The sequence below is a fragment of the Rhagoletis pomonella genome, unplaced genomic scaffold (assembly GCF_013731165.1).
Source record: "Rhagoletis pomonella isolate Grant_MI unplaced genomic scaffold, Rhpom_1.0 Rhpom_scaffold_00014, whole genome shotgun sequence".
NCBI lineage: Eukaryota > Metazoa > Arthropoda > Insecta > Diptera > Tephritidae > Rhagoletis > Rhagoletis pomonella.
In genome coordinates, this window is record NW_023458568.1 from 12553531 (window position 1) to 12563957 (window position 10427).

A 10427-nucleotide genomic window follows, 5' to 3' on the forward strand; every position below is an offset into this window, starting at 1 on the left:
GCGCGATTTTTTAATTATTTTTATTTTTGTCGGGATTTTTTGTCTGGATTGTGTCTTGTCGGGATTATGTAAGGTCGGGATTGTGTCTTGTCGGGATTATGTATGGTCGGGATTTGGTCGTGTCTGGATTTTGTCTGGTCGGGATTTGGTCGTGTCTGGATAATGTCTTTCGGGATTCTGTGTTTCGGTATTTTGTATATCGGGATTTCATTATACACCCGCGATCGCAATCAAAAATAATTTGACGAACAAAATTTAAGGTTCATACATATATATTTTTGAATTACACTTGTTGTTTAATATTTGTAATGTTTTTAGGTTAAAATATTTTTGTTGTTTTTTTTATAAAAATATGGTTCATGCTTTTAGCCAAACTTTCAAACTTAAGGCGCTGGCCCAATGCAGGCTTGCTTTGCGTGCCTTTGCTGACTAGTTTGCTTTGATTTAGTTTGAAAACTTGTTTGGCCGAATGGCGGCTTGAAACGCTGTCAAAGTAACCAGCTGTCTGGTTGAAAAGTCAGTGTCTGTTCCCTTAACATTAATTATTATTATCCTAGAAAACTCTAGAAGATGTATCAACAACTTTCAGATTTATTTATAAGTTAATGCGAAATAATGTTTGTATTTAAAAGAAGTGGTAATAATGATACATGCATATGTATATCTACATTTACTAAAAAAACTATAACTTAAAAAAGCGATTTACTTGAAGAAAAGAGCTATAAGAAGTTTTTTCCTCTCGTGTAAAATATGTAAAAGTGAGCTTTGCAATTTTTTACTATAATACGATATGTTTAATTTCATTTCGAATTGCTTTTTTTTAATTAAGTAAGCAAATTTTTGTTTGAATTTATGTATTTTGAACAGGAACATGGCTCTGCGTCAAAAGCCTACAAAACGCTTTCAAATAAAACATTTGTCTATTTAAAACTTTGAGGCGCTTAAAGCAAGTGAAGAAAAGCTGCCATTTGGCCAGCATTTATACATTTTAATATATTCCAAATAATTTTTGACACTTCTCGGAGCGAAGCAAGAAACGCAAGCCTGCATTGGGCCAGTACCTTTAGACGTAGAAAAATTCAACAAATTTTCATTTAAATTTTGAACTTTTTAATTTGAATTTGTAGAAAAAGGTTGGGTACTCAGATAGATCGGTTATGTAATTCTAGTGAAACAAGTGAAAGTTTTAAGGCGTATAACAAGTGCAATTAGTAAAATTCAGCGTTAATTTTTGTTTATTTGTTTGCAAACGGTCTTGCGCATTTTAATCTACACAAAATTTCCTTTTACATTGTAAAAAATGCAAAAAGCCGTCAGCAATTAAAATTCATTTAAAGTCAACGCAATTTTTTAGCCGCTTAAAACTTGCACTTGCAGATTAAAAAGTTCAAAACTTAGACGAAAATTTGTTGAATTTTTTTAAGTTATGCATAAAGTTTGAAAGTTTGACTGGTGTGATTTTGATTAAAGCATGACCCATATTTTTATAAAAAAATACCAAAAAATTTTAACTTGAAAAACATTGCAAATATCAAACAACAAATACTATACACTCACTTTTGATGGCCAGTATACTTTAAATTCCACAAGCATACAAGAAGAGCAGTTGTCAATTGCTGTTAGGTGGATATTAAATCATGACTTTTATAACTAACACATGTTTTTTACATTCGAATGTAAAAATATTTACATTTTGGCCTTCTCATCATCCAAACGCATTAGCCGTTCGCTTAATATTATTCTAGCAGCAGAAAATATCCGTTCGAAAGGTACTGATGTTGCCAAGCATCCTATCTTTTCACGCGCAATTAGCGAAGGTACGGATACTTATAACTATTTATTTTTATCTTCTGATCGGACAATTACGCCATCTTCCAAATATCTTTATTGCAGTAATCAATTCCAATTTACTTCATATGGAGAGTTCCGATACATGAGCTATACAACTTTTATTTTCGACGCTTTTGTTTTTACGTTGCCTCGTAAGACTTATTCCTAAGACAAACACCCCTATTCTGCAACTCTTTCGTATTCGGATTTTGCTACGAATCGTAGAAATAGTTTGCTGCAATCCGAATCGTATTTTCGAACTTTCGAAATTCGTAACAATGGCATGCCTAAAAACGAACGAGTAAGCCTTTTTTGTAATTTTGTACGAAAACAATTCTGTGTCGGAGGCGAGGAAAAAGATGTAAATCAAATGTGTGTTTGCAGGTTATATTAGTGGTGTTCATTTAAACAGATAAATTTGTCCTTCGCATACACGTATATTTTTATCCACTGCTTTATATAAACGAACAAAAAATAATCTTTGTTGCCCCTTATCGAGAAACTTGGGTCCGGTTTGGTTATTTTTACAATGCTTTTCGGTTGTTGTGTCCAAACGCATAATCCGAATCCAAAAACTTTAACATCACGTGTAATCGAAGGATTCAAATTTTATTCAAAACAAATGTTTCAAATTTCCAAGCACTATCTTATTAATAAATTCGGATTGCACTATGCATTTTTTTGCAAATTTCGACGTGGGTTCTGCACAAAAATACTGTGGATGGCGTAGCGGGAGTGATGTGCACAAGAAGTGTTGTATACCTTTGACATGCGGAAGCCCCTCTTCTCCGGCAACACAGAAAGGAGAATTCTACTTAGTAAGGGTTATAGTCCCTAAGCGCGGGCGAAGGCAGAAGCAATTGCAACAGGGGGTGGACCTAATAAAGTGCATGTTTTCAATGGCTTGGAAGAAGCTGTTATTGCATTAACTGGATTGAGAACCAGTTCTTCAGGCATAGGAGTAGTTCTGCCTTGTGGTTCAACAATTCAACCAGAAGCTGACATATACGCGCCCATGGTTACTATGCCCGACAGCTCCGCATATCTTTGTCAAATCATTCCCATAGCGCCAATGCAATAGAATCCACCGTTTCCTTCGAAATATGTAAAATCAAAACATTTTACTATAAATAAGCACTTCATGAATGTTTTTTTAATTCCTTTCCACTTTGTTTTCCTTCATTCAGCTATCTTCGAAAAACAACTGATAGCTGGCAATGCTGCAAATGTTTCCGCAAGGGTTGCAGCATGTGGATTTTTCGTTTTTCGTAGCTGAGCTACGAATTACGAAAATTCGGGTTCTAGAATAAGGGGGAAAATCTTTTCCATTGCCCATAATTTTTATTTTCGACTTTTTTCTCTTTACGTTGCATGATAAGAGTTATTCACAATGAAAATTTTTTTTCGTTGCTTGTAACTTTTATTTTCGACTTTTTGGTTATGCGTTGTAGTAATGAAATATATATGAGGCATTCTTTTTCATATCGGACATCAAATTCGGTGTCACGCTTTCGATTCGCTTAAAATTTTTTTATGGGTTCTACGCATGAAATAAGCTAACACGTTTTCGAAGAATTTTTTTTCTTTCTTTTTTTCTTCGCAGATATGATCTGTCAAAGTTTGGATTTTTTCGTAATTCTGAACAATAATTTTTTTTCAAATCGTTATACAGTGACTCAAACAAATGACCACGTGTTGTTTTTTTTAATATTCGTACTATTTTTCCAGCTAAATTTTTTTGTTATTTTTATATAAAAATATCGTCTAAGCTTTAACCAAAGCCGTGTAAATCATAGTTTCAAACTTTATACAAAATTAAGGAAAATTCAACAAATATTCATCAAAATTTCAACTTTTTATTCTGGATTTTTAGAAATTTTTTGGATATGCAGTTTTATAGCCCATATAATTCTAGTCTAATCAAGTGCAACTTTTAAACGGCTAAAAAATCGCGTTGGTTTTTGAGAATTTTTTTTTGAGGCTACTTTTTCTGGGTTTTTAATATAACAAGCGCAATTTACAAAAACTTTCGTTGATATTTTGAAATTTTGTTGCTGGCGGTCTCCTGCACTTTATTTCATAAGAAATTCATACTTCTATGAAAAAAGTGCAAAAATCCGTCACCAAAAAAAAATTCTCAAAAATCAACGCGGTTTTTAGCCGTTTAAAACTAGCACTTCATTAGACTAAAATTGTATTTGCTATAAAACTGCATACCCAAAAATGTTTGAATTCCCCTAAATTTTGTATAAAGTCTGAAACTGTGATTTACACGGTTTTGGTTAAAGCTTAGACAATATTTTTATATAAAAATAACAAAAAAAAATTTTGCTCGACAAATATTACAAATATTTGAAGAAAGTCAACACGTGGTCATTTATTTGAGTCACTGTATCTCGGGTTCTACTCATCGTAGAGATGGTCATGATTGTCGTAAAGGTATCTTAGCTATGTGTATATATGTAGGAATTCACTTCTATTGTTAATGAATTCATACACGTTTATTTAATTAATGGTTTTACATTTTAAAGTTAATATTTATGTGTGTGTAGATATATTTAAAGCGATCGTTAATTAAGCGATCGTTCGCGTGTCGTGTTCGTTCATCGGAAAAAATCAAACTCTGTTCGGTCATCGTTTTCGAGGCGTTGGTTAAGTTGCTACGTCAAATTCGGGATACCCACGCAGGGTCGCATTTTATCCCACATTCGGCGATCCTGACCGTCATTCGTCCCATATGATAAGCCTCCCAGGGCTTCATAAATTCTGCCACCGATGTGGTCTTATTGGGTCCTTCATGCTCCCCTACTTTCTCTACTTTCTGTAAGTTATATCGGTCATGGTTGAGGACACCTATCACTTTATACGGTCCGAGAAAACGAGCTCTAAGTTTCATGCTTACCCCGAACTGTGTCCTTCTAATGGCAACTAGATCACCTACCTCATATTTCTTTGCTTTCTGGCGATTTCGGTTAAAAGATCTCCGGTTTTCTTCTTGAATTTTTTGAATGTTGTTCCTAGCTTCAGACCGAACGTTTTTTCTTTGCTGATCTAACTCTTCCCATTCTAAACTCCCTAGTAATTCTCATAAATCTGCATTATCTGCTGTTCGCATATCTGGTCCAGTAAATATTTAAAAGGTGCTACTTTTGTACTACGCGGAGGAGTATTATTTATTAAGCGTTGAACCTCATCCCCACAACGATACCATTGGGTGGGATTAATTTCACATAACTTACTAACCATCGGAACGATTAACCTGTGCATGCGTTCAACATGTCTGTTGCCGCGAGGAACGCCAGTTGCTATCAAGAAATGCTGTATACTTTCATCCTGACAATATTGTTTAAATTGAGGACCAGTAAACGCTGTTCCTCTATCTGTAACTATACGTTTTGGATTAACGAAAGTTGACGCTTGTTTGCGCAAGCGTTCAACTACCTCTTCTGCGCCTGTCGACTTTGTGGGATACAACCACACAAATTTTGAAAAACCATCGACAACGACAAGAATGTAGTTATACAATTTGCGTGTTTCTGACTGAGGACCAACGTGGTCTATATGATATGTTCCTAACGGCTCTGAAGCTTTGTCAATTGGCGTTAACAAACCCTCCTTCTTACCAGCCTTTGCATCAGTCACTAAATATTCTATACAACCTTTCACCACTCTGTTAACCTTGTCACCTAATCTTTGTATAAAATATCGGTTCTGCAGTAATTATTGTGTTTTCTTAATCGCTATGTGTCCTTGCCGATGAGCTATTTTAATAATTTCATCCTCCATGTCGGTTGGCACTACCAAAGCTCTTTATTTGGGTCTTTGTATAACAGTTCTTGCTTCACGAAATAATCCTCATATGTATCTCTCCCAAGGACTTTCTTTACTGCACGAATCCACTTGTCTCTATCTTGAGCTTCCTTAAGTTTATATTTTAACGAATCTTCGACTAGTAAAAGACAGTAAACGCGACTGAGAGCGTCCACGTGTTTCATGCGAGTTCCACTTCTATGCTCAATTTTATAATCGAACTGTTGCAAATACAGTGACCGACTCATTACTCGGTCCGGCACGTCAGCTTTCTTCATGGTCAGAGAAAAAGCATTGCAATCAGTCACAATTTTAAAACGAATGTCTTTAAGGTATACTCGCCATTTTTTCAAAGCTTGAACGATAGCTAAAACTTCTAGCTCATACGAACAATACTTTTCTTCACATGATGTGGTTTTCCGACTGAGGTACTCTACTGGAAGAAAACTGCATCCATCTTCAGAGTCCTTTTGTAATAGTACCGCACCATAGCCGTATTTTGATGCGTCCGTATGTACTTAGGTTACCGCCTGTAGATTATATATCGTTAGAGCTGGAGCCACCACCAACCCTTGTTTCAACTCTTTCACTGCTAAAAGCAGTAAAAATTAAAATTCTATCATCCTCAATGTAATCTGTTTTTGTAGAATCTGACATTTTGACCACTTTATTTTAAGCCCACATCTCCTGGCAACTTTTAATACCTTCTCTAGCCTGAGAATTCCTTCCTCGATATCCTTAGCTGGAATGACGATGTCCTGGATGTACCGACCAAAAACTGCGGGAGAGTTAGAAATACCGAATGGCACATAACAAAATTCGAACTGTTCACAATGTGTGATAAAAGCAGAATACTTGCGTGAACTCGGTTCTATGGGGACGTGAAAAAAATCTGTTTGCTAAATATAAAGTGGTAAACACGTTCGCACCTTGTAACTTTTCGAGTACTTCGTCTATAAGCATCATGGGAAAGTTATCACGCACTATCTTTTCATTTAGATTCCTATAGTCGCAGCAAAGACGTTTGGTGCCATCTTTTTTAGCAATTAAGACTTCGGGTGCCGCATACTCTGACGTACTTGGGACTATTATCTCGTCTTTTAACCACAAGTCAATGTGTTCATCGATGAGCTTCTTGTCACCTAAAGAAGATGGCGTTTGATATACCGGAATATCATCTTTCACAATAATTTTCATTTCAATTGGTGACTTTACCTCTTTATTAGGAAACTACAGATCAAATGTTCAACCGTCGCACACTGGTCGCAAATCAAGAAATTATGGAATTAGGGTCAAAATTCAACGAATTGATCTGATTTTTTTTCTGTGGACAGCTTACGCAATTATAAATTACTTTTATTATCAGCAATTTTGTAAAATATGGCCTACTTTTTAAGAAAAACATTATTATTTTTTTTGGTATATGGAGAAAACCCCATTTTTAGAATTTTAAAGCGCACTTACCACGGATCCGAAATGCGGCTTATGGCACATTGTAGAGGGTATTATTGTCCACAATTTCTCTGTAGACACCTATTATATAAGTCTGCGACCCTAAAAAATACAGACACTTAAAACAAATTTTAACAGCAATATTAAAATTAAAGGCATTATAGGGTTAATTACAGTTAATAACACAATAAACTATAAGTTTAGACTATCTTTGGATCTGAACCCGGTGGATATTCGTTTTACTTTGTATACGAATATTTCTCGTGGAGATTTTGAAATTTTTTTAACCGCTTAAGTTTCTTCCGTCAGACACATATGTATGCATTTTAAAATACAGGTAGTTTATATGTAAGTCGGTATATCATAAAATACACTAAGTATAATATATTCTATGGCCTTCAAATATGTAGTTACACAGAATAAAAAAAATTACCAGTCGAGTCTTGAATTTCCTTGAAAAGGCGAGCAAATGCTTTTGTTTGCAAATACCCTTTTTGCCTGAAGTTCTACGAGTAAGATAAGTTTGCTAACTACTAGCATTCTAACGAAAAGGAAAAAATAAACCTTTCCAGATTCTTCGAAACCTTCAAATCAAACATTGAACGACATTCCTTCTGAATATAAAGTATCGCCACACTAGTCCCAAATCAATAAATTGTTAAATTAGGGCCGAGATTCCAAGAATCGATCTAATTTTTTCAGTGGATTTTTATTATAAGCAATTAAGTCAAATATGGCCTACTGTTTAAGAAAAAAAGATAAGTCTGTGACTTGAAAAGATACAGAAGCTTAATAAAAATTTTAACTGCAATAGCAAAATTAAAGGCATTAGAAAGTCTTTAACCGAGCTAATTATAACTAAGATTACAATAAATAAACTATAAATTTAGACCAGCTATGCAACTGGATCCGATAGAGATTCATTTTCGATTTCACGCAGGTCGTATGGAAATTGGTCTTTGAGCATTTCCACTGCTTCTGAAAACCTCTCTTGACTTTTCACTTTACTAAATTTTGGTTTTATGTGCGTTATATAGCGATCTGAACTTATCAAACAGTTGTGCAGGAATCTTCGTTGGTTTGTATTCGGCCAATCTTTCGCTATTGTCTTTATTTTCCTTTTCGTTAGAATGCTAGTAGTTAGCATACTTATCCTACCTGCAACGCCTTCAAAACCACTGTATTGTCTGTTGTCCTTAATATGCCTTTAGCATGTACTAAGCGATTATTAGTGGTAAATAAACAAAGGGTAGGTAGAGAGATTTTACAAGATCTCAACATACTCCTAGAACTTCAGGCAAAAAGGGTATATGCACACAAAAGTATTTGCTCGCTTTTGTGAAACCAAGGCTCGATTGGTAAAGATTTCTTTATTCTGTGTAACTAGTTGAAGGCCATAGAATATACTATATTTAGTGTATTTTATGATATACCGACTTACATATAAACTACCTGTATTTTAAAATGCATACATACATATGTGTCTGACGGAAAAAACTTAAGCGGTTAAAAAAATTTCAAAATCTCCACGAGAAATATTCGTATACGAAGTAAAACGAATATCCACCGGATTCAGATCCAAAGATAGTCTAAACTTATAGTTTATTGTGTTATTAACTGTAATTAATTATAATGCCTTTAATTTTAATATTGCTGTTAAAATTTTTTTTAAGTGTCTATTTTTTAGGGTCGCAGACTTATAAAATAGGTGTCTGCAGAGAAATTGTGGACAATAATACCCTCTACAATGTGCCATAAGCCGCATTTCGGATCCGTGGTAAATGCGCTTTAAAATTCTAAAAATGAAATATTCTCCAAATACCAAAAAAAATAGTAATTTTTTTCTTAAGAAGTAGGCCATGTTTTACAAAATTGCTGATAATAAGAGTTATTTATAATTGCGTAAGCTGTCCACAGAAAAAAAATCAGATCGATTCGTTGAATTTTGACCCTAATTCCGTAATTTCTTTATTTGGGACCAGTGTGCGTCGCGGCGGTTGGATGCGGAAGTTGACTCAAATCTACTGGAATATTGGCCATCTCACGCTCGTTATTGACACCACATAATGCTTTACATTCTTGGGACCAAGTACTGTCGCTATTAGGTTTCTCTAATATATCGTGAAACTCTACCTTTTCAAATGACCCTGTCCATCCCTTCTTTTTTGAGAGTTACACCTGCTTGCCCAATAACCATGTCCACCTTCTCAAAGAGACTACTACCCAATATTGCCGAAAATACCGTATCTTTTTCCTTCACAACATGAAATGTAATTTTTTGAGTGATATCATCAAGCTTAATGCCTGAATCGAAGCAAGCAAGTGTGGTTAATCTACCATCTCCTATGCCACTGTAGAGAATGATATGGTTCTTTAACTCAACATCTCCAATTGTTACTAACGTATCGTATCGGATTATGCAGAGCACGCTAAATGTCTTGCCTTTAATTTCAGAATCGGTAAAAATTATTTTGCTTTTAGGATTTTTTCCTGATAGAGACTTTCCCAGTGTATTAATTTGCTCGCTCTTCACTACCTTTATTGTCGATTTATCTTTACACTCCTTGGCGAAATGCCCCTTTGCTTACATTTAAAACAAACTATTCCTTGCTCATTGCATCCTCTCGCTAAATGAGTTTCAGAACCACATTTAAAAAACGATTTCTTGCTATATTTAGTTTTTTCTTCATTACTTTTCGATGTATTTATTGGATTTGCTGTAATTGGTGACAAAGAGATCTCGCAAATTTTTTCATATATTCGGATTTTTTTTCAAAACTTTTAAAGTACTCGCTTCGTACAACACAGCTTCATTGAATCGAGAAGCGGGTATTCCATCAATGAAATACTCGATTACACTACCTTCATCTAGCTGAATTGGATTACCAATCCCAATCAATGCGTAAAGATATTCGTTAAGACTTTCCTTTGGATGCTTATGTCTTTGCCTCATTAGTATGTGTATTTCTACCGCGTTCAATTGCTTCCCAAACTCTTCAATGAACTTTTCTTTCAGCGTAAGCCAACCTCTTACCCCCACCAAACCTCTCACAAAAAACTTGGCTGCACCTCGCAGCAACTGCTTAGCATACACAAACTTTTGAAGATCGTTCCAACCAACGGTATCAGCAACATCTTCAAATTCCCTTGCCCAATGATTTACCTCGTAAGGTTCGTCACTAGAAAATGGTGTTACGCTGTCCTGAATATCCCGCAATGTAAAATTAACCTTTTAGAAATTGCTGTTTGTCTGTCTGCAAGTGCTTCTGTGTAATCAGAATTTGTTGATTTGTCATCGCTACCCCCTAACCCTAAATGGTTCATCAATGCGCTGC